Source organism: Nicotiana tabacum, chromosome 9 (assembly GCF_000715075.1).
Source record: "Nicotiana tabacum cultivar K326 chromosome 9, ASM71507v2, whole genome shotgun sequence".
Lineage (NCBI taxonomy): Eukaryota > Viridiplantae > Streptophyta > Magnoliopsida > Solanales > Solanaceae > Nicotiana > Nicotiana tabacum.
The window spans coordinates 94,843,287-94,869,618 of NC_134088.1; the positions used below are offsets into that span (position 1 = coordinate 94,843,287).

The following is a 26,332-nucleotide window of genomic DNA, read 5'->3' on the forward strand; positions in this document are numbered from 1 at the left end:
TAATAGGCTCAAAGAATCTTAGCTCAACCCTATCCAACTAATGGAAGGGATTTATTCGTATATATAAAAAAATTCGGATAATATTCATATGGTTTAGCTATGTTCTTATTTACAAAAAGTAAATAGAATTATTTATAAAACATATGCAAATCGGGTCAAAAGCTAAAATTTATATATACTTTGTAAATAATTTTTTATTGTACAGAGTCCGGTCAAAAGCTACAATTTATATATACTTTTTTTGTTGTATATAATCTAGTCAAAAGCTACAATTTATATACAACATGTATATAATTTTTTGTTATACCTAATTTGGTAAAAAAGCTACAATTCATATACAACTTATATACAATTTGTATACAGATATGTTAGTTATATATCACAGGTTCAAGCCGTGTAAACAACTGCGTATAATAGACCCTTGTGGTCCTTCCCCGGATCTCGCACATAGCGGGAGTTTAGTACACCGAGATACCCTTGTATATATATTTTGTATGTCAATTGTACACCCGACATACAAAACAAAATATATACAATTTATTAATGTCTTTTTTTTTGAATTTCAATTTAAAATTTTATCCAAACAAACTCGAACCTTCGCCAAATTTCTCAAAATTAAGATACAAACTCTAAAGGATACTTTCAAACATTTGCAACAATATCCAATCCAAACAAAAAACTGCAAACTAGATTTTCGAATTCAAAGTTTTAAAACTTTTTAATGGTTGTCAATGGAATTTTTGTGATGATTGTATTTAGTGAATTTGTAGTTTTTGAAAATATAATTAAGTAATAACCTCTCTAAGTAGGGTAAATAATTTTATAATACAGCCTAAATAGGTAAAAAATTGTTAACTTGTAAAGCACAAAATACGAACCAACAAGCACACTATACGTATTCTACACTGCTCTAAGATAATTTCTCATTCTGTATCCTTATTCTACACTGCTCTAAGTTGCATATGTTAAACTTTATTCTGTGAGTGCCTACCATCTATACGTACTGGTTCCTATAGAATTAGAGTATGTATGGAAGAAAAATGGGGTCATAGCTAACTTTTGTGTCCATAAACCTAGACGGAAAGTCCAGAGGCGGAACTAGAATTTGAAATTTATGGGTTCTGAATTCGTTATCGAACTCATAGCTCTTCTTAATTACTGGGTTCGCCATTAAATATTTATGCATATTTTTTAATATTCTAATACAATTACAGGGTTAAAGCAAAAGCTATATTGGGTTCGTTCGAACTTGTAGCGAATGCTCTCCCTCCGCCGCTGAGCGAAACTCAAAGGTAGTGGTAGAAACTGAACGATTTTGAAGTGAAGCTCACAGTTCACGGGAAATTAAAAGTGTTAAACATATATTAATTTGTTACCATAATAATCAAATTGTAATTAACATCCAAGGATGTGGCCTAGTGGTCAATGAGGTTTTAGGAGAATCATGAGGTCTCATGTTTAAATTTCAGCGAAAGTAATAAAAGACCAGGTGATTTCTTTCCATCTGCTCAAGCCTTGTGAATAGAGTTACCTTGTAATTATGCTGATGGGAGATAGAAGGTACTCGGTGAAATTAGTCGAGGAGCACGCTACTGTCATAAAAAGAAAATCAAATTGCAATTGAAATAACTAATTTTAGCATCCAATGTAGAATAGTTTCGATATTAATACAATTCCTCCATGCTATGATTCAAAGAGCTGATCACTTCTCATTGAGATTGGTTTGCACGTCATTGTTTGAAGCATACACTTCACCATGAAGCGTTAACCTCCCGCTTCACATCGCCTCATCATTTTAACCGATGAAGCATTGACTTTTAATAACATTATGCTTGCCTTCTAAAATGCAATCGACTGTGGGATATTGTTTTTTAGTTGGAAGTAATTTGGTGTCTTTGGAAGGCAAAAAAAAAAATGAGGTTGCAAGATCCAGCGCAAAAGCAAAATAGTGGATCATGTCAGTGGCAACTTGTGAACTCACATGGATCGAACAACTGCGAAGAGTTGAAGTTCGAAGAGAATAGTTATATGAAACTTGTGTGTGTAATCAAGATATATGAATATTTCATATTGCATGGAATGGTGCTTCAAAGAACCAAACACAAAGATATTGATTGTAACTTTATCAAGGAAAAAGATTCTCTTGCGAGACATTATGGCGATGTTCGCAAAATATTGCAGACTTATTCACCAAGTCCTTGTTGTTCCCTGAAGTACATACACATGTAGCCAACTTGTATGCAATTGTCTGCACCTGCCTGAGGGGTGTTACTGTTAGATAACTATATAAGTAATTGTTCTTTGATATAATATGGTAAAGAGTGTAGTAGGTGTTCCACACTGGATACTGTAACTATGTATGTTGAAATTTTTGAAAATAAGATGAGAAAATCCTTCTCTTCACGTGTTCTTCCAATTTCCATTTTATTCTCATGATATTTCTCCTCTTTAATTCTCCTTAATGTACGAAAGGTACTGCTGTAGTCAGATTACAAAATTTTGGATCTTTCTCTTTTCCTTTGCTGGTGCAAGTGTAAAACTTGATGATCCAAGCAATCCATCTTGTTATACATGTGGTGGAATTGGTTTCTGGCATCGGAAACTCAATGGTGGACTTCGATAGCTTCATACTTACGGACAATAGAGATAGAGATAAGAGAATTGAAAATGGATATCAAATGTCACTTTCGGGTCTAATTTTGTAAGTTAGGTTATGTTATTTTCTTTTGTCAAAAACGATTGGAAGTTTGAATAAGTATGATTTCCTTGATAGAGTGCTCGTGCATTACTCTAACTCAAACGAGGTAGGGGTAAGGTCTGCATATACACCACCCTCCTCAAACCCCACTTGTGGGATCATACTAGGTATGTTGTTGTTGTCGAGTGCTCGTGTATTAAGCAAGATCTAATTTTAATTAATTAAACAATTTAACCTCCTTGATTCGACCTAGTGCCACTCGACTAAATAGCTGGTGCTTTGACGCTGCATCTCTGATGAATGGCCCATACAATTAATTAGAATGACAGAGAAGATTCGAAGGTGCTGTGAGGTTTGTAGCAATCTATCCTTTAATGATGTCGTTGATGGATTCTTCTATTGCACTCGTTGCGGCTCTCAAGCGAATGACATCATTGACACAGGTGTTGATGATGACGACCTATTCAATGATGGGGGAATATACTCTGCTAGTCAGCGCCATCAATATTCTCAGGTCAATCAACCTGAACTCTTATCTCAGGTAAAACTTACCCAGCATTTAAAGACTTAGAAAACCTTAGATGAATATGACGAGCATAATGGAGGTGATGGAGTTGGGCCTGCTGTGCTTAGTGATTTTGGATCGTCTCAAAGCTCTTTGACTTATACAGACTATTATTCAGAGATCCAGTTGAGGTATATTATCGGGGTACAAGTTATGATCCAGTTGCAGTGCAAGGCTCGGGTGGAGAAATTTTACATAAGCCCTCTGATTGTTGCGCTTGCTAGGCCTATTTGATTGAGACTCGTGGCACATGAAAAGGTATGAGTCATGAGTGGGCAGACAATGTCATTCACGAATCAGAGTCTCAAACTCAAGGTATTATTTTGATTATCTTTATACACACAAGGTTGGAAATCAGGATATTTTCATTCTGTTCTTGTTTCCCTATGATTTGTTAACAACCATTAGTCACCGAAGCTGAAGTTTTATCGCTGAATTTTAGCCTAGCTAGCATTGCACGTTTGACTAAGTAGTTGCTATGCTTGTTGTCACTTGCATTATACCGAAACACAACTTGTAAAGTGCAAGACTACTGATTCAGCATAACTACTTGGTTCCTAGTGGGCAAACGTGTGTAACGAGAATGAAATGTCATTCTTGAGTGTTGGTCCTTCACTTTTGAATTAATTTATTAAACATGAAGGAACGACATGATCTGTCCTCTCTTACCTCCGGTTTATGATAGGTGGCTGGATTTATGACAAACATCTGAAATTCTGAATCATATACTCAGGCAAAGTGGGTTCATTAAGTTGTGTATGTCTTTAGTGAGAGATTGGGTGTGAAACTCTATGATACTCTGCAGGTTGAGTTTCCTTACTTCACTCAACTTTCCTTTTTTAAGGCCCAAATTTTACTTGGAAAGCGGGCAGTAACCATATGGCATAAATCTTTGAGCAGCAGGATTCCTTTACCTTGTTCTCTGGCTATCTCATAGGGAAGCAATCTTGCCGACAGACATATTGAAGGAAAGCTCCCATATTTTGCTGCTTTTCTTGATTTAGAGAAGCAGCTGGAATTGCCTCCAGTGAACTTCCATGCTATAGCTTCCCATGAGTGGTCTATGCCTCCGATCGAAGTTGTATTCATCAGATAATGAGTTCATTCTGCATGCCTTCTTGTGTTTGCATGATGTCTATACTGATTGTGATAATGAGGATTCTTTATGAGCTCAATGGTGGAAAATGGGGAATGATTTCTTCTTGTTCCAGTGGTTTAGCGTTTGCTGATGAGAATGGAGCTGGAGAATGTAGTTTCAGCTGCAATGCAAGAGGTGCTGCTGCTGCAGACGATTTTACTTCATGTGATTCAAATCCTCATGATAATACATCAGATGTGTATAAATCTACTTTTGATGTTTCTCTCAGTCCTATACTCATCTTTGTTTGTTTAATACTCCATTTAATAGCTGAATTTTACATTATTTTTAAATAAGGCTGGCAAAGCATCAGAAGATGGGAAAACAGACTCCCACACTTATAACGGTTTTCGACATAGTGGATCCAAACATGGCTGCAGCAGCACAGCAAAAGAAAGTGAACGGATGGTGGTGTTTGTAATGCAATTAATTGCTCGCAATGCCGCTTGGAGGGTAAGGCCTATTGCCCTAGTAAAGCATATGGAGATCAACCTTCAGCAGAGTCTTGGAATGAAACGGCATTGAGGCAGCTGAAAGCAGATATTGAAGAAAATCGATTTGTTTATAACCGACAAAGGAAATATGTGAAGAAGGAAAACGGTACATTAGGTAGAAAGAAAGAGGAAGGGGCTTATGTGTATGTTTACTTCGATCTTGTGCTAAGGTTGCACAAATAGATGTTAGGACTATGCATGTTGGAGTATTCGCTTTTGAGAAAAGATTGGAAATGCTAGAAAGAAGAACAGATTATTGCTTATTTAAGAGACTTGCTAATAGATTTTTGTGAATTTTGTCGCAATGAGTAACGAAAATCATCATGGATGAGCCAGTTTTCTTTGGTTTTGTCGAAAGCGTGTGAATTTTGTCGCAATGAGTAACGAAAATCATCATTGATGAGCCTATTGAATTTGCTATTGTCGCAAGCATAAGTTTTGATTTTGGAGTTCGTTACAAATATTATTTTAATTGTATACCCGTTTCATAAGAGATCCTTTAAAAAAGGGTGATGGTCCAAAGTCCAAACTATGACAAACAATTCAGATAATTAGGGTGGTGGCGCAAACTGGACTTTTGACAGCAACGGCTCCCCTTGCCGACCAGAGGTTGAAGCACTGCTCTGTGAAGACAGCACCAAACCAAAGTCAACCTCTACAAAGTCACTTCCTTAGGGAACGTGACATGCCAATATTGCTCCCAAAACAGCATAAACAACCCCCCAGTTATCATTGCTGGCCCAACCAACCAAACTACTTCTGGCAAGGGCTTTATTTACAGTGTCCCAACACCTTGATGTCCCCACTTGGGTAACAAGCTTGCGCTACTAAGCTCGACAATTTTAATGTCTTGTTGAGCACTTTATATACTGGCCCTATTGCTGGTTTGTAGACGGTGTGGTACAGTAGAAGGGGCTATTCGTTGCCTGGTGGACGTGAAATTGCCTGTTTGGCCAAATTTTTGGAAGCCAAAAGTTCGTGCTTATTTTACATGGTTAAGGTATTTGGCCAAGCTTTTTAGAAAAATAAATTGCTAATCTGATATTGGAAAAATGCTTTTTAAAGTGATTAGTCAAAACATAAATTGCTAGTTTCCAAAAGTATTTTTTCAAAAAAACACTTTTAACCAAAAAGAAAAAAGAAAACATAAACCCAGCGTAATCCCACAAATGCGATCCAGATAGGATAGTGAGTACGCAGTCTTAGACCTTGTGCAGATAGAGATTCTATTTTCGATAGACCCTCGGCTCAAAGAAAGCATGACTTTTAACAAAAAAAAATACTTTTTAAAATAAGCACATTTTGAAAATTCGGCAAACAAGCTATTAATTGGAATAATTCTATTCCTTCTAAATTTTGAAAGCCTAAAATCTGTATTTTATTCGAGAGAAAAACAAAAGAATATAGGAGAACTAGGACATGACTCCAATTTCACTAAACATGAAAATACAAGCAAACAGTTTTCCAATAACTTTTTAAAAAAAAATGTGTGTAGAATTTTATCTTGATCTTTTTTAAAGTGGGGTCTTGAACGACACTGAAAGTTCAAGAATTCATCCACTATGGAACAAAAGCTTTACTATGATCATCTACATAAAATCTGTTCAACCGAAGATCCAAATTAAGTTATAAGTCATTGATCTCTTTCTGTCTTCTCTGTTAAATGGATTTCAAGCTCTTCTTAGTTTTTTTCTTTTTTTATTTTGCGACTTTTGTTGGTTCAAGGACGAATTTACTATTAAATTTTCTGTCCTTGAGAACACACAACTTCCACTATATTCCGAAGATAATTGAATTTTGTTGTGAAATGTTGGGCTCAAGTTTAGGAGCAATTTGAGAATAGACATTTTCTTTTGTAAGTGAACATATGAGATCATTTTCTCAAGCGGTTACAAGCTTAAAGGAATGCTTTGGAATGCGAGTTTTATATTCTTTTAGTGGTTTTTGACTCACTGAAATAATTAAGTTAAAGTTAATATTTCTATAGGAAATTTATGGGAGCATTACTACAATCTTGTGCTAAGGTTGCACAAGATGTTAGGGCTATGCATGCTGGAGTATTGACTTTTGAGAAAAGATTGGAGATGCTAGAAAGAAGAATAGGTTATTAATTGCTTATATTAGAGACGACTTCCTAATGATTTTGTTAATGTTTCTCAATGAGTAAAGAAAATCATCATTGATGAGCCAGTTGCCTTTGGTTTCGTAGCAATGTGTGAATTTTATCATCATTGATGAGCCAATCGGTATTGTCTCAAGCAGGAGTTTTGGTTTTGTAGTTCGTTACAACTGTTATTTTAGTTATATACCTTTTTCCACAAGAAATCAATAAAAAGTAATATAGGAAATCTATAGAAACAACACATGAGATCTATGCTCTTTTAATCGATATAATACAGGAGATCTATATGCATTAGCTTTTCGAGGAGGATATTGTTTTGCCAATTTATGATTAACTCTAATTTTAACTGGGATGATTGCATAATTACATATCTGTTTACTTAGAAGTCGTCATTCTATCTATCATGAGTGTCGGGGATATATTAAATATGCACTAAATCCAATTTCATATTTGATAATTTGAACATATTTTTGTGAATGTTATTTGATATAAAAATATATAGCATTTGATATTCTTTTATCATAATTATTATTAATTGCTTGATTAATTTGATAAGGTCCTTGATTAAATTTTGAGACTTGTCATCGTGATGGAGATCATGATAATGAGAGTGAAGTTTCTTATAATTTAATCTAAATTTGCTCTTGATTTTAGGATTATTAATTTGGACATTAGTAATCTGGTTTGATCAATATTTATGTGATCGTCTTTATGGGATAAAGATTAGGTGACACTCGTTAACTAAATAACATAAACAGATGATGCATATAGAGATATGATCATTGAACCGATTTATTGGATAATTTCTAATGGTTAGAATTACCATAAACTGTCAATAGGATATTCTTTTGAAGAATGTGATGTAAGAGTTTCCTTTGACCTGATATCATCATAGTAATTGATAAGTTATTTATTGTGCTTTGATACTAGACACATATGGCCCTAGGGCGATAGTTGAAAGGATATTGGGTACGATTAAATACTTGTAGAATTAGTGATTGATCAAGATGAAATCTGTCAATTCTTGGTAATGATTTTAAGCTCCATGTTGTCATGAATTATAACCGACCAAATTAATATCTTGGCCAGGGCGATTGAATGAAAGTAGAAAAGAGTTTCTTAGGTCATTCAATGGTCGATTATTTTTTACATTAACAGATAGTTGATCGCCTATTAGGATTTGACAGTTGAACCATATCCTAGGGTGATCCAAAGCTATAAGAACAGAAGGAATTAATGCATTATTCTTCTACGGGTTCTTGAGAGTAAATTGTATACTTCATGATATCCGGTCATTGAGGAGTGTTGCTAGACGACACCCTTAATTAGTATATTGATGTGATCAATTTACTACCGATTTAGTATTGATAACGAGTGTTCTGATCTTTGCTTAAGGATGAATTACTTTATTATTTGATAATTAAATTAAATAATTTAATTTAGTCAAATAAATTTAGTTATTAGTCCAAATGAAATATTGTTATATTCTTTGCTAGCACAGAGAATATAATTAATATTGTGAACAAATTGAAGTTTTATATTTGGAATACAAAATTAAATTATATCACTTGACTGAAATATATATATGTGTGATATATATTTGGTACTTATAATTAATATTTATTTATATATGTGTCACGACCCGAAATTTTCCACCGATGGGACCGTGATGGCGCCTAACATTTCACTTGCCAGGCAAGCCAACGTTAGAGAATCATTAAACCAATTCCTTATTTCCATTCAATAAATAACAATAATTAACTAAAATAAAATATAATACGTGCAAAATATATATAAAAAAACTATATTAATTACTACCACCCGGATCTGGAGTCACAAGTCACGAGCATTCTAAAATTGTACTACAAGTAATAGTCTGAAAGAAATATAACTGTCTGAATGAAAGAAAACATTAGGACATAAAAAGATAGATGGGGACTTCAAGGTCTGTGAACACCGACAGATCTACCTTGAGTCTCCGAAAAGCGGACCAATAGCAAATCTCGATCAACCTGAGCCAGTATCAAAATCTGCACAGAAATTACAGAATGCAGCATCAGTACAACCGACCCCATGTACTGGTAAGTGTCGAGCCTAACCTCGACGAAGTAGTGACGAGGCTAAGAAAAGGCACCTACAAATCAACCTGTATAATTTAACAGTGTATACGCAAATAACAGGAATGAAGAACTAAACAGAAAATGTCGGGAGAGAAAATATACTGAGGGGAATAAAAGATAAAGAACTACAACAGAATGATCACCGGAGCAGTCAATATACCATGAATCAATAGGAATAGTGAATACAGTAAGGAAAAATGCACGGCATTACCCTTCGTGCTTTTACTCTCAATCTCACCATAAGATTTATAGAAACGGCACGGTATCACCCTTCGTGCTTTTACTCTCAATCTCACCATAAGATTTATAGAAACGACACGGAATCACCCTTCGTGCATTAACACTCACAATATGACACGGCATCACCCTTCGTGCATTAACACTCACAATATGGCACGGCATCACCCTTCGTGCATTAACACTCACAATATGGCACGACATCACCCTTCGTGCATTAACACTCATAATATTGCACGACATCACCCTTCGTGCATTAATACTCATAATATGGCACGGCATCACCTTTCGTGCATTAACACTCACAATATGGTACGGCATCACCCTTCGTGCATTAACACTCTCCCTTACCATAATGCAATGCATAAATAATAACAAGGAGATAGAATAATAAGTACAAACCTTACTTCAACATTTGGTTCCATAATATCAATCTCAACTTTGAAATAAAAACTCAATTATCACCAGAAAAATCCGTAAACATAATAAGAATGATAATTTGGACAACACTAGTATAACACGAAGCAATTTGACATAGGAATGAGACAATATCAGAAAAACAGAGAAACATAGAAAAACAGGTAAATTGGCGGCGCATAGGTACTCGTCACCTCACATATACGCTGCTCACATGAATTTCACTTAGCAAATAATCTAAGGTTCCTAATTCCCTTAAGTCAGGGTTAGACACAACATTTACCTCGCTCTGAAGGCCACTTAATTCTCAATCACAGATTTTTCTTTGGAATTCACCTCCAAACCACTCGTATCTATTCAAAAATGACTCAATAATATCAAATATTGCTAAAGGAATCAATTGTATTGCATAAATTAAAATTTTTAATTTTTCCTCCAAAAAGTCAAAAAATCGATCCCGGGCCCGCTTGGTCAAAACTCAAGTTTCGGACCAAAATCTTTTTACCCATTCACCCCTGAGCCCAAATATGTAATTAGTTTTGGAATCCGACATCAAATTGAGGTCTAAATCCCCAAATTTCCGAAATCTCTATTTTATACCCTAACCCCTAATTCTACCATGAAAACTCTATCTTTTAGGTTGAAAATTCTAGAAATGTAATGGGTAATTGAAAGAAAATAGTTTAGAATCACTTACCAACAATTTGGGCGTTTGGTTTTTGAGAAAAATAAGTTTTTTGGCAAAAATCCCGTTTGGATTCTGTTAAGTGCTGGGCTACAGTGTTTATCGCGTTCGCGAGAGCACTGTCGCGTTCGCGAAGTGTATGGCCTGCCAAGCCTTCGCGTTCGCGAGTCAGTGCTCGCATTCGCGTAGGCTACCCCTCCCTGGTCTTCGCGTTCGCGAGACATTGCTCGCGTTCGCGATGAAGAAAAGGCCGACTCCCCCTCCCCAGTGCCTAACGCTACGCGTTCGCGAAGGGTAATGCCCCCATCGCTTCGCGTTCGCGACCAAGCCTTCGCGTTCGCGAAGAAGAAATCCTCAGCTGCCCAGTTTACTCTTTGCTTTTGCGAGATTACCTTCGCGAACGCGAAGAAGGACATGCCAGAACACAGATTCTGCAGAAAAACCAGATTTCCAAAAGTCAAAACATCTCGTGGCCTATCCGAAACTCACCCGAGCCCTCGGGGCTCCAAACCAAACATGCACACAAATCTAAAAACATCATACGAACTTGCTCGCGCGATCAAATCGCCAAAATAACTCCAAGAACTCTAAATTTAGCACCAATTCAAATGAAATTCTCAAGAACACTTTAAAACTTCTAATTTCTCAACTGAACGTCTGAATCACGTCAAATCAACTCCATTTCTCACAAAATTTCACAGACATGTCTTAAATATCATAATGAACCTGTAACAGGCTCCGAAACCAAAATACGGACCCGATACTAACAATGCCAAATATCAATCAATTCTTAAAAACAAATAATTTCTAAATTTTTAATTTTCATCAAAAATTCATAACTCCAGGTAGGGACCTCCAAATTCGATTCCAGGCATACGCCCAGGTCCCATAATTCGATACGGACCTACCGGGATGGTCAAAGCATGGATTCGGGCCCGTTTACCAAAAATATTGGCCGAAGTCAACTAAAATTAATTTTTAAGGCAAAAAGTCTTATTTTCATTAGTTTTCAACATAAAAGCTTTCCGGAAACCTGCCCGGACTGCGCATGCAAATCGAGGAGGATAAAAATGAGATTTTTAAGGCTTAAGAGCACAAATTCGAGTTCTAAAACATAAGATGACCTTTTGGGTCATTACATTCTCCACCTCTAAAACAACCGTTCGTCCTCGAACGGACATAGAAAAATACTTGGGCTGGTGAAAATGTGGGAATATATACTCCGTATATCGGACTCGGACTCCCAAGTAGTTGCCTCAATAGGCTGATCTCTCCACTGCACTCGAATTGAAGTGCAACTCTTTGACCTCAACTAACGAACCTGCCGGTCTATAATGGCCACGGGCTCCTCCTCGTAAGTCAAATCCTTGTCCAACTAGACAGAGCTGAAATCTAACATGCGGGATGGGTCACCATGATATTTTTGGAGCATAGACAAATGGAATACCGGATGAAATGAGGTTAACCCTGGAGGCAACTCAAGTTTATAAGCTACCTCCCCCACTCTCTCGAGGATCTCAAGTGGCCCGATATACCTAGAGCTCAACTTGTTCTTCTTCCCAAATCTCATAACACCCTTCATGGGCAATACCCGAAGCAATATTCTTTCTCCAACCATGAATGCAATATCACGAACTTTACGGTCAGCATAACGCTTTTGCCTGGACTGAGCTGTACAAAGTCGATCCTGTATAATCTTGACCTTGTCCAAGGCCTCCTAAACTAAATTTGTACCCAATAACCGAGCCTCCCCCGGCTCGAACAACCCAACTGGCGACCTACACCGTCTACCATATAATGCCTCATAGAGAGCCATCTGAATGCTCGACTGGTAGTTGTTATTGTAGGCAAACTCTGCTAACGGCAATAACTGATCCCAAGAACCTCCAAAGTCAATAACACAGGCGCGGAGCATATCCTTCAAGATCTGAATAGTACGCTCGGACTGCCCGTCTGTCTGAAGATGAAATGTTGTGCTCAACTCAACCCGCGTACCCAGCTCATGCTGAACTGCCCTCTAAAAGTGCGAGGTAAACTGCGTACCTCGATCAGAAATGATAGACACAGGCACATCATGAAGACGGACGATCTCACGAATATAAATCTCTGGCAACCACTCCGAGGAATAGGAAACTGCCACAGGAATGAAATGCGCTGACTTAGTCAGCCTGTCCACAATGACCCAAACTACATCGAACTTCTCTCAGTCTGTGGGAGTCCAACAACAAAGTCCATTATGATACGCTCCCACTTCCACTCAGGAATATCTAACCTCTAAAGTAAACCACCAGGTCTCTGATGCTCACACTTTACCTGTTGGCAATTTAGGCACCGAGCTACATAGGCAACTATGTCCTTCTTCATTCGCCTCCACCAATAATGCTGTCTCAAGTCCTGATACATCTTGGCGGTGCTCAAATGAATAGAATACTGAGAACTGTGGGACTCCTCAAGGATCAACTCACGAAGTCCATCCACATTAGGCACACAAATATAACCCTGCATACTCAAAACTCCGTCATCTCTAACAGTAACCTGCTTGGCACCACCGTGCTGCACTGTGTCTCTAAGGACAAGTAAATGAGGATCATCATCCTGCCATTCTCTGATGCGCTCAAATAACGAAGACCGAGAAACTATACAAGCTAGAACAAAGCTGGGCTCAGAAACATCTAACCTCACGAACTGGTTGGCCAAGGCCTGAACATCCAATGCAAGCGGTCTCTCACCAACTGGAATATATGCAAGGCTACCCATACTGACTGACTTTCTACTCAAAGCATCGGCCACCACATTGGCCTTCCCGGGATGATACAATATGGTGATATCATAGTCTTTCAATAGCTCCAGCCACCTCATCTGCCTCAAATTGAGTTCCTTCTGCTTGAACAAATACTACAAGCTCCGATGATCACTGAGAACCTCGCATGGCATGCCGTAAAGATAGTACCTCCAAATCTTCATCGCGTGAACAATGGCTGCCAGATCTAGATCATGAACAGGGTAATTCTTCTCGTGAACCTTCAGCTGTCGTGAAGCATATGCAATAACCTTGCCACCCTGCATCAATACCGTACCCAGACCAATACGAGATGCGTCATAATATACTGTATAAGATACTGAACCTGTGGGTAACACCAATACCGGTGCCGTAGTTAAAGCTATCTTGAGCTTCTGAAAGCTCGTTTCACATTCGTCTGACCACTTGAACGGGGCACCCTTCTGGGTCAATCTGGTCAACGGGGCTGCTATGGATGAAAACCCCTCCACAAATCGATGGTAATAGCCCGCCAAACCCAGGAAGTTATGGATCTCTGTAGCTGATGTGGGTCTAGGCCAATTCTGGATTGCCTCAATCTTCTTAGGATCCACCTGAATACCCCCATTTGATACAACATGACCCAAGAAAGCAACTGAACTCAACCAAAACTCGCATTTTGAGAACTTAGCATATAACTGGTTGTCTTTCAGAGTTTGAAGAACGATCCGAAGATGCTACTTATGCTCCTCTCGACTGTGGGAGTAGATCAATATATCATCAATAAACACAACCACAAAGGAATCCAAGTAGGGTTTGAACACCCGGTTCATTAAATCCATGAATGTTGCTGGGGCATTTGTCAGCTCAAATGACATCACTAGAAACTCATAATGCCCATACCGAGTCTGAAAAGCTGCCTTAGGAACATCGGATGCCCTAATCCTCAACTGATGGTAGCCAGATCTCAAATAAATCTTTGAAAAAACCTTGGCACCCTTAAGCTGATCAAATAAATCATCAATCCTCGGCAATGGATATTTATTCTTGATGGTGACTTTGTTCAACTGCCGATAATCTATACACATCCTCATCGATCCATCTTTCTTCTTCACAAACAACACAGGTGCACCCCAGGGCGAGACATTAGGTCTAATGAAGTCCTTATCAAGCAAATCTTGCAACTTCTCCTTCAATTCTTTCAACTCTGGCGGGGCCATGCGATATGGCGGAATGGAAATAGGCTGAGTGCCCGGAGCCAAGTCAATGCAGAAATCAATATCCCTATCGGGTGGCATCCCCGGCAGGTTTGCAGGAAATACCTCTGGAAACTCACGAACAACCAGCACTGAATCCATGGAAGGAACCTTCGCACTAGAATCGCTGACATAAGCCAAATAAGCTAGACACCCCTTCTCGACCATATGCTGAGCCTTCACATAAGAGATAACCCTGCTGGCAGAATGGCCAAGATTCCCTCTCCACCCTAATCGAGGCAACCCCTGAAAGGCTAAGGTCACCGTCTTGGCGTGACAATCTGATATAGCATGATAAGGTGATAGCCAATCTATACCCAGTATGACATCAAAATCAACCATGTCAAGAAGTAAAAGATCTACACGATTCTCAAGACTCCCAATGGTGACCACACACGGACGATAAACACGATCTACAACAATAGCATCTCCCTCTGGTGTGGACACATACACAGGAGCACTCAAAGAATCACGGGGCACAACCAAATAGGAAGTAAAATAGGATGACACATAGGAGTAAGTAGATCCCGGATCAAATAGAACTGAAGCATCTCTACTGCAAACTGAAACAGTACATGTGATAACAACGTCAGATGACTCAGTCTCAGGCCTGGCTGGGAAAGCATAACACCGGGGCTAGGCCCCACCACCCTGAACTACGTCCCTAGGACGGCCTCTAGTTAGCTGGTCTCTACTTCTAACGGCATGACCTCCACCTCTAACTGTCTGGCCCCTACCTCTGGCTGCCTGACCCCTACCTTTGGCTGGCTGAGCAGGTGGTGCAGCAACTGGTGCCGGAACCATGGCACGAGAACTCTGATATTGTGAGTTGCCCGTTGCCCGAGGGCAAAATCTAGCAATGTGCCTCGAATCACCACAAGTATAACATAACCTCGGCTGCTATGACTGCTGACCCTGAAACTGACCCTGTCGACCTGAATAACCACCCGGATAACTCTGGAGTGGAGGTGCACTAATAGGAGCTGATGGTGCACTATAGGCTAGCTGGTCGGAATAATGCATCTGAGGGCCACGACCACCTGAGGCACCGTGGGATGCCTGGAGCACTGAATGAAATGGCCTGGGAGGATGGCCTCTACCAAAAGTACTCATGCCTCTAGATGAGGCACCGCTGAACTTACCGGAATGACGAGGCCTCATGTCAGACCCCTGGCCTCCCTGAGTAAGAACTATCTCGACTCGTCTGGCAACATTAGCAGCCGCCTGAAAAGAAATCTCACTCCCAGTCTCCTTAGCCATATGCAATCTGATAGGCTGAGCAAGTCCATCATTAAACATCCTCACCGTCTATCTCTCGGTGGGAAGCAGAAGAATGGCATGACGGTCCAAATACATAAAATGGGTCTCATACTGAGTAACAGTCATACTGCCCTGCTGGAGACGCTCAAACTGACGACGACGTTCCTCTCTCAATGTGATAGGAAGAAACTTTTCCATGAAGAGCTGAGAGAACTGGTCCCACGTAAGAGTAGGCGACCCAGCTGGTCTAGTCAATAAGTAATCTCTCCACCATTTCTTGGCGGAACCAGTCATCTAAAATGCAGCAAAATCGAACCCATTGGTCTCCATTATATCCATGTTCCGTAGGACCTCGTGGCAGCTGTCAAGATATTCCTGGAGGTCCTCTGAAGGAACACCACTGTAGTGAACAGGAAAAAGCTTGGTAAACCTGTCCAATCTCCAAAACGCCTCAGAAGACATAGCTGGCCCATCTCCGACCTGTGCCGCAATAACTAATTGAACTAATCTGATTGGCTGAGCAACTAGAGCCTGATACTGGGGAGCTATCTGCTCCGGAGCGGGAGTGGTAGGAGTCTGGGATCCTCCTCCAGCCTGAGAGACTACTGGTTGCATAGGAAATGCGCTAGTCTGGGCCACACTCTCCATAAGGCCCACCAAACGGACCAAAGCGTGCTGAAGTACCGGAGTAGCAATGAACCCCTCCAGAACCTGAGCTGGTCCGACAGGAACAGTCTAGGCTGGAACCTCCTCGTCAATCTCTATCTGAGGCTCTACTGCTGGGGCTACTGCTCGGATTCTAGGTTGAGCCCTGTCCCTGCCTCGGCCTCGACCTCTGCCCCGCATAGGAGCTATCACTGGAGGCTCTGGCTGTTGCTCAACTGAGGAAACAGTACGTGTTCTCGTCATCTGTGAGAAAATAAGAGTAGAAGAGTTCAATCAGTATTGAGAAAGCAAAATCGCACGACAGAGAAGAATAGAAGTGAAACTTGTTCCTAAATTTCATAGCCTCTGGAAGATAAGCACAGACGTCTCCGTACCGATCCTCCAGACTCTACTAAACTTGCTCGTGGATCAAGAGACCTAGGCAACCTAGTGCTCTGATACCAACTGCCACGACCTGAAATTTCTCACCGACGGGACCATGATGGCGTCTAACATTTCACTTGCCAGGCAAGCCAACGTTAGAGAATTATTAAACCAATTCCTTATTTCCATTCAGTAAATAACAATAATTAACTAAAATAAAATATAATACGTGCAAAATATCAAAAAATAACTGTATTAATTACTACCACCCGGATCTGGAGTCACAATTCACGAGTATTCTAGAATTGTACTACAAGTAATAGTCTAAAAGAAATATAACTTTCTGGATGAAAGAAAACAGTAAGACATAAAAAGATAGACGGGGACTTCAAGGTCTGTGAACGCCGACAGATCTACCTTGAGTCTCCGGAAAGCGGACCAATAGCAAATCTCGATCAACCTGAGCCAGTATCAAAATCTGCACAGAAAGTACAAAGTGCAGCATTAGTACAACCGACCCCATGTACTGGTAAGTGTCGAGCCTAATCTCGACGAAGTAGTGATGAGGCTAAGGAAAGACACCTACAAATCAATATGTACCATTTAACAGTGTATACACAAATAACAGGAATGAAGAACTAAACAGGAAATGTCGGGAGGGGAAACATACTGAGGGGAATACAAGATAAAGAACTACAACAGAATGATCACCGGAGCAGTCAATATACCATGAATTAACAGGAATAGTGAATACAGTAAGGAAAAATACACGGCATCACCCTTCATGCTTTTACTCTCAATCTCACCATAAGATTTATAGAAACGGCACGGCATCACCCTTCGTGCTTTTACTCTCATATCATGGCACGACATCACCAATCGTGCATTAACACTCACAATATGGAACGGCATCACCCTTCGTGCATTAACACTCACAATATGGCATGGCATCACCCTTCATGCATTAACACTCACAATATGGCACGACATCACCCTTCGTGCATTAACACTCACAATATGGCACGATATCACCCTTCGTGCATTAACACTCACAATATGGTACAACATCACGCTTCGTGCATTAACACTCACAATATGGCACGGCATCACGCTTCGTGCATTAACACTCTCCCTTACCATAATGCAATGCATAAATAACAACAGGGAGATAGAATAACAAATACAAACCTTACTTCAACATTTGGTTCCATAATATCAATCTCGAATTTGAAATAAAAACTCAGTTATCACGAGAAAAATCCGTAAACATAATAAGAATGATAATTTGGACAACACTAGTATAACACGTAGCAATTTGGTATAGGAATGAGACAATATCAGAAAAATAGAGAAACATGGAAAAACAGGTAAATTGGCGGCGCATAGGTACTCGTCACCTCACATATACGCCGCTCACATGAATTTCACTTAGCAAATAATCTAAGGTTCCGAATTCCCTCAAGTCAGGGTTAGACACAACACTTACCTCGCTCCGAAGGTCATTTAATTCTCAATCACAACTTTTCCTTTGGAATTCACCTTCAAACCACTTGTATCTATTCAAAAATGACTCAATAATATCAAATATTGCTAAAGGAATCAATTATATTGCATAAATTAAATTTTTTAGTTTTTCCTCCCAAAAGTCAAAAAATTGACTCCGGGCCCGCTTGGTCAAAACCCAAGGTTTGGACCAAAATATTTTTACCCATTCACCCTCGATCCTGAATATATATTTAGTTTTGGAATCCGACCTCAAATTGAGGTCTAAATCCCCAAATTTCCGAAATCTCTATTTTTTACCCTAACCCCTAATTCTACCATGAAAACTCTAGATTTTAGGTTGAAAATTCTAGAAATGTAATGGGTAATTGAAAGAAAATGATTTAGAATCACTTACCAACAATTTGGGGAAGGATAACTCTTGAAAAATCGCCCATCACCGTTTAGGTTTTGAGAAAAATAAGTTTTTTGGCAAAAATCCCGTTTTGGATTCCGTTAAGTGCTGGGCGACAGTGTTCATCGCGTTCGCGAGAGCACTGTCGCATTCGCGAAGTGTATGGCCTGCAAGCCTTCGCATTCGTGAGGCATTGCTCGTATTCGCGTAGGCTACCCTTCCCCGGTCTTCGCGTTTGCGAGACATTGCTCGCGTTCGGGATGAAGAAAAGGCCGACTCCCCCTCCCTAGTGCCTAACGCTACGCGTTCGCGAAGGGTAACGCCCCCATCTCTTCACGATCGCGACCAAGCCTTCGCGTTCGCGAAGAAGAAATCCTCAACTGCCCAGTTTACTCTTCGCGTTCGTGAGAGTACCTTTGCGAACGCGAAGAAGAACATGCCAGAACACAGATTCTGCATAAAAACCAGATTTTCAAAGTCCAAAACATCCTGTGGCCTATTCGAAACTCACCCGAGCCCTCAGGGCTCCAAACCAAACATGCACACAAGTCTAAAAATATCATACGAACTTGCTCGCGCGATCAAATCGCCAAAATAACACATAGAACTCTAAATTTAGCACCAATTCAAATGAAATTCTCAAGAACACTTTAAAACTTCTAATTTCTCAACTGGACGTCTGAATCACGTCAAATCAACTCCATTTCTCACCAAATTTCACAGACATGTTTTAAATATCATAATGAACCTGTACCGGGCTCCGGAACCAAAATACGGAGATACTAACAATGCCAAATATCAATCAATTCTTAAAAACAAATAATTTCCAAACGTTTAATTTTCATCAAAAATTCATAACTCAAGTTAGGGACCTCCAAATTCAATTCTGGGCATACGCACAGGTCCCATAATTTGATACGGATCTACCGGGACCTTCAAAGCATGGATCCGGGCACATTTATGAAAATGTTGACCGAAGTCAACTAAAATCAACTTTTAAGGCAAAAAGTCTTATTTTTATTAGTTTTCAACATAAAAGCTTTCCGGAAACCTGTCCAGACTATGCACGCAAATTGAGGAGGGTAAAAATGAGATTTTTAAGGCTTAAGAGCGCAGATTAGAGTTCTAAAACATAAGATGACCTTTTGGGTCATCGCATTCTCCACCTCTAAAACAATCGTTCGTCCTCGAACGGACATAGAAAAATACCTGGGCTGGTGAAAAAGTGGGGATATCTACTCTGCATATCGGACTCGGACTCCCAAGTAGCTGCCTCAATAGGCTGACCTCTCCACTGCACTCGAACTGAAGGGTAACTCTTTGACCTCAACTCACGAACCTGCCGGTCTAGAATGGCCACTGGCTCCTCCTCGTAAGTCAAATCCTTGTCCAACTGGACAGAGCTGAAATCTAACACGTAGAACGAGTATCCATTATATTTTCGGAGCATAGACACATGGAATATCGGATGAACTGAGGATAACCCTGGAGGCAACGCAAGTTTATAAGCTACCTCCCCCACTCTCTCGAGGATCTCAAATGGCCCAATATACCTAGGGCTCAACTTGCCCTTCTTCCCAAATCTCATAACACCCTTCATGGGCGATACCCGAAGCAATATTCTTTCTCCAACTTTGACTTGGAAAGGAATTAAAATACCATTTTAATTCTTCCTTTTCCATTCACTTATATATAGAGATATATTTGTGAACTTAAAATATATATGAAATCCTATAAGGTGTATGTGTTCCCCAAAAAATCAAAAGAAAATATTATTGCGAGAAAATTATTTCTTGTTCTTCTACCTTTGAGTTGAGATTTTTGAGAAAATTTCAAAACAATATTTTTTGTTCAATTTGTTCGCGGTTTTTATTGATCAAAGAGTTGGCAGTAAAGATCGATCTCGGTGTGGATACATATAGAGTCTTCGCACTATCGAAGAATATTTGAAACGAGACTCTTTTCACCAGGTACGTCTTAGATCCTATCTTTGACATGTAAATTAATTTTAAACACGAAAAGATCTTCCTAGGATTGTTATCGTCTTCCGCTGCGTGTTATGAACACCCCCCGTAATCCTACAATGAGAACATCTTAAAAACCTTATATGGTTGATAGACACCCATTCTTGTTTGGTTTTGACATCTAGGCCCCTCTCTTTCACAGAATTTCAGCTACACGCTTATAGTTGTTGAAATACATTAATTTAAAACCTTTTGGCATTCGTAAATATACACGACAGATAAAGTATGCCATGACATTTTTTTAATTCTTCCTTTTCCATTCACTTATATATAGAGATATATTTGTGAACTTGAAATATATATGAAATCCTATAAGGTGTATGTGTGCCCCAAAAAATTGTAACGACCCGACCGGCTATTTTGAGTATTTACGCTCCTTTCAACTATTTAAAGTCTTGAATAACTTCCTACGAGGTATCATGACTTGTGTGAATTATCGATTTTGATTTTAAGGTATTTCGGGGTTAGCTTGGAAGAATAAAATTTCATGTTGGAAGCTTAAGTTAAAATAGTTGACCGGATGGTGACTTATGTGTAAACGACCCTGGAATAGAATTTTGATGATTTCAATAGCTCCATATGATGAGTTTGGACTTAGGAGCGTGTCCGAAAAATTATTTGGAGGTCCGTAGTGGAATTAAGCTTAAAATGCCGAAAGTTGAATTTTTGGGAAGTTTGACCGGGGAGTTGACTTTTTTATATCGAGGTCAGAATCTGATTATGAAAATTTTAATAGCTTCATTATGTCATTTATGATTTGTGTGCAAAATTTGAGGTCAATCAGACTTGATTCGATAGGTTTCGGCATCGAATGTAGAAGTTGGAAATTTCATAAAACTAAAGTTTCAAGTGAGTTCGCACAAGACCTAACTTAAAATGAGCATAACTATCAGGACACGAAGTGTTATATCGTGTATTACCTATAAAATGAAATATATTTGTGTCTAGTTTCTAACGCTTCAAACCGTTCGTCATTTGGACATTCCTACAAGACGTTATGACCAAATTACTAAAAGCTGGAAAAATGCAATTCTGCGACCAATTATGCAATCGCAAAACAGTTATGCGATCGCAAAACTGCTTCTGCGACCGCAAAAATAAGTCGCAGAATGGACCAGAAGAGCCCAGATTTGGGAACTGATTGTGCGATCGATTTTGCGGCCCGCATACCTATTCTGCGGTCTATTATGCGACCGTAGACCTGCTTTCGGAGGGTTAATTTTTCTATTTTCATAACCCGACCCCATTTTAATAAATAGGCTTTGGGGCTCATTTTGGAGCAAAAATCTGACATTTTTAGAGAGAAGGGAGAGTGTTCTAGAGAGAGGAAGAAGCTCAAGTGCTTTGTTCATCAAGATCATGTTCAAGCTTTGAAATCCAACAAGGAAATATCACAAGATCTTCACCCAAGAGGTAAGGTTCTAACCCCTAGTCTTCAATTTCGAGTTTGGGTAAAGATGGGTGATTAAGAGTGATCCTTGGGTGTAATAATATCATTTATACATATCAATAAGGTTTATGGAAAGATTGTTGAGTTCAAATGGGTATAGATTGGGTTGAAAATTGTAGAAATCTTTAAAAACTTTAATTGAAGATTTGAGGGTCGAGTTGATGTTGGAATTTGGTGAAATTTATATGGTTGGACTCGGGTGAGGACGAGGTTTGTTATTCTGCCATTTTTGACTGGTTTCGAGACGTGGGCCCAGGGGTTGGGTTTGAGCTAAATTTCAGATTTTTATGGGAAATTAGTATTTTTCTTATAGAATTAATTCCAATAAATGTTATTGATTGAATCAAATGAATTGTGGATAGATTCGAGGCGTTTGGAAGCCAATTCACGAGGCAAGGGCATAGCGGAGTAAAGAATTACACGATTTGAGGTAAGTAACACTTCTAAACTTAGTTCTGAGGGTATGAATCCCCGAATTTGGTATGATATAAATTGTTTGGAGGTGGCATACACGATAGGTGACGAGCGCGTGGACGTGCACCATATAAATTGTATCTTGAATAAATCATGTGCAGTTGTAAAGATTAAAGAATCATGTTATTATCTGAACATATGGCACATGTTAGAGGAATTAAGCTGAGGCTAGTAATAAAGATCATGTTTAGGCTATATGCCGATATTTTAGTACCCATGGGGTCGTGATGCTGTTGAATTAATTATTCTAAAATATATATTTCACACTCAGTAATAATTGTCCATTGTGAGGATATTTATGGGATTGAGCTACGCAATGCAACATGCCATTTGGCTTTATATATGTTATTATTAAATGGATCGGGGCTGCCCGCTTGTAGCATGCCAGAATGGCTTTATACATTATTATTATATGGATCGGGGCTGCCCGCTTGCAGCAGGTCTTATAAGCTTTACTATTTTTGGATCGGGGCTGCCCGCCTGCAGCAGGCCTTATAGGCTTTGTTATTATATGGATTGGGACTGCCGCCTGCAATAGGCCATATTGGCTTTGTATTACGCTTGGGCTGAAGGAGCCCCTCCGGAGTCTGTACACACCCCCAGTGAGCGTAGATGATCATCGATATTCGGGATGGACTTCCCAGGGCATGGACTTGCCTAACTTACTGCTTATATATATATTTGGGATGGATTTTTTCAGGGCATGAACTTGCCTTACTTATTTGTATTGTAATGAGTTATGTGGATATGGATCTTGTCATTATCATTTATATTTAGGGATAAATTATCCGAAGGCTGGATTGGCCTTATACGGTACTGGATGACTGATTGTCAGTCGATGTGCATATATATATACGGGTTGGAATACTCCTTGGATGGATTGGCCATAAACAGTACTAAGTAACCGGTTAATTTATGACCAGTATTTACTTGAGGTCTTTCTACTGAGATATCATATGCCTCATATCATGCAGTATTGATCTATTTCACTTGTACTGAGTTTACTGTTGAACTTGAAAGCATGCCTATATTTCTGTACCATTATTTTTACTGGACTGTACCTGCGTAGCTCATCATTTCTTTCAGCCCAGAGGTTAGTCTTGTTACTTATTGAGTTAGTTGTACTCATACTACACTATGCACCTCGTGTGCAGATCCAGGTGCTTTCGGACACGAAGATTGTTAGATTTCAGAGTACTATCAGTTGGAGACTATCAAGGTAGCTGTTTGGCGTCCGCTGACCTTGTCTCTCTTTCCTTCAGTTATTGTATTGTTATATACTTTCAGACAGTGGCTTTTTATCAGTCAGACATTGTATTCATATTAGATGCTCATATACTCAGTGACACCGGGTTTTGGGAGTGATATATTTGAAATTTTGAGATTTCTTCCGCTGAATTAATTATTTTATTTTCAAATTTAAAAGAAATGGTGGTTTATTGGGATTTTTGGCTTGCCTAGTATTGAGATAGGCACCATCACGACAGGTAAGATTTTGGGTCGTGAAAAAAATCAAGAGAAAATATTATTGCGAGAAAATTGTTTCTTGTTCTTCTAGCTTTGAGTTGAGATTTTTGAGAAAATTTCAACACAATATTTTTCGTTCAATTTGTTTGCGGTTTTCATTGATCAAAAAGTTGATAGTAAAGATCGGTATCGGTGTGAATACACATAGAGTCTTCGCACTATCAAAGAATTTTTGAAACGAGACTCTTTTCACCATGTACGTCTTAGATCATATCTTTGACATGTAAATAAATTTTAAACACGAAAAGATCTTCCTAGGATTGTTATCGTCTTCCGCTGCGTGTTATGAACACCTCTCGCAATCCTACAATGAGAACATCTTAAAAACCTTATATGGTTGATAGACACCCATTCTTGTTTGGTTTTGACATCTAGGCCCCACTCTTTCGCAGAATTTCAGCTACACGCTTATAGTTGTTGAAATACATTAATTTAAAATCTTTTGGCCTAAGTAAATATACACGACAGATAAAGTATGCCACGACATTTTTTTTGACAAACTATTTTCTATCCACATCATTTTAGTTCCTTCAAAACAAGATTAAAAAGGTGATGGTTCAAACTATGGCAAACCATTCAGACAGTATGGTGTTGGCGCAAACCGGTTTTTGACAGCAACTACTCTCGTCGCCAAACAGAGGAAGAAGCGCTGCTGCTCTGAGAAGACAGCAATAAGGTGTGCTACTAAAGCACCAAACCAAACTCAACCTCTGCAAAGTCACCTCTTTAAGAGGGACGTGACATGCCAGTATTGCTCTCAATACTGTGCTGCAAGTATTGCTCTCAATACTCGCCCAGTGCCATTGCTGGCCCAACCAAACCACTTCTGTCAAGGGCTTTATTAATAGTGTCCCATCACCTTAATGCCCCCACTTGGGTCACAAGCTTACGCTACTAAGCTCGGCAATCTTTCTGTCTTGTTGAGCGCTTTATATAGTGGCCCTATTGGTGGTTTGTAGACGATGTAGGACAGGAGAAGGGGCTATTCGTTGCCTGGTGGACATGAAATTGGTGTTTGGCCAAATCTTTTGGAAGCCAAAAGTGCTTATTTTAGAGAATTGAGGTATTTGGCGGAAAAACAATAAATGTTTCCAGTAGTAGCATAAATATTTAACCAAAGCTAAAAAAGTAAGCCCCCACCCCCACCCACCCCTCCCCCGAAAGCACTTTTGAACCTTAGCCATCACAAATTGCTAATCTAATATTGAAAACCTTTTTAAAGTGATTAGTCAAAACATAAATTGTTTGTTTCCAAAACTATTTTTTTTGAAAAAGTACTTTTAACCAAAAAAAAAAAAAAGAATCCCACAAGTAGGATCTGGGTAGGATAGTGAGTATGGTGTTATATCTTGTACTGATAGAGTATCTGTTTTCGATAGATCCTCCTCTCAAAACAAGCATGACTTTTAACAAAAAACACTTTATAAAATAATCACATTTTGAAAATTCGGCAAACAGGCTATTAGTTGGAATAATTCTATTCCTTCTAAATTTTGAAAGCCTAAAATCTGTATTTTATTCGAGAGAAAAACTAAAGAATATAGGAGAACTAGGACATGAGTCTAATTTCACTAAACATGAAAAGGCAAGCAAACAGTTTTCCAATAATTTAATATATAAAAAATGTGTGTAGAATTTTATCTTGATCTTTTTTAAAGTGGGGTCTTAAACGACACTAAAAGTTTAAGAATTCATCCAGTGTGGAACAAAAGCCTTAGTATGATTTATCTACATAATATCTGTTCAACCAAATATCCAAATTAAGTTAGTCATTGATCTCGTTCTGTCTTCTCTGTTAAATGGATTTCAAGCTCTTAGTTTTTTTTATTTTTTATTTTGCGACTTTTGTTGGTTCAAGTCTGAATTTACTATTAAATTATCTGTCCTTGAGAACACACAACTTTCACTATATTCTGAAAATAATTGAAACTTGTTGTGAAATGTTGGGCTTAAGTTTAGGAGAAATTTGAGAATTCACCTAGTACGGAGACATTTTCTTCTATTCAAATTGTAAGTGAACATATGAGTTTATTTTATCAAGCGATTCCAAGCTTAAAGGAATGCGAGTTTTCTATCCTTTTAGTGACTTTTGACTCACTGAAATAATTATGTTAGAGCTAATATTTCTATAGGAAATTTATGGGAGCATTACTACAGTCTTGTGCTAAGGTTGCACAAGTT

General features: G+C 38.9%; 1 pseudogene; it reads left to right on the plus strand.

Annotated features, from left to right (window-relative positions):
- The first annotated feature begins 3,020 nt into the window (after positions 1 to 3,020).
- On the plus strand, positions 3,021 to 5,207 carry LOC142164036 (TATA box-binding protein-associated factor RNA polymerase I subunit B-like; annotated as a pseudogene).
- The last annotated feature ends 21,125 nt before the right edge of the window (positions 5,208 to 26,332 follow it).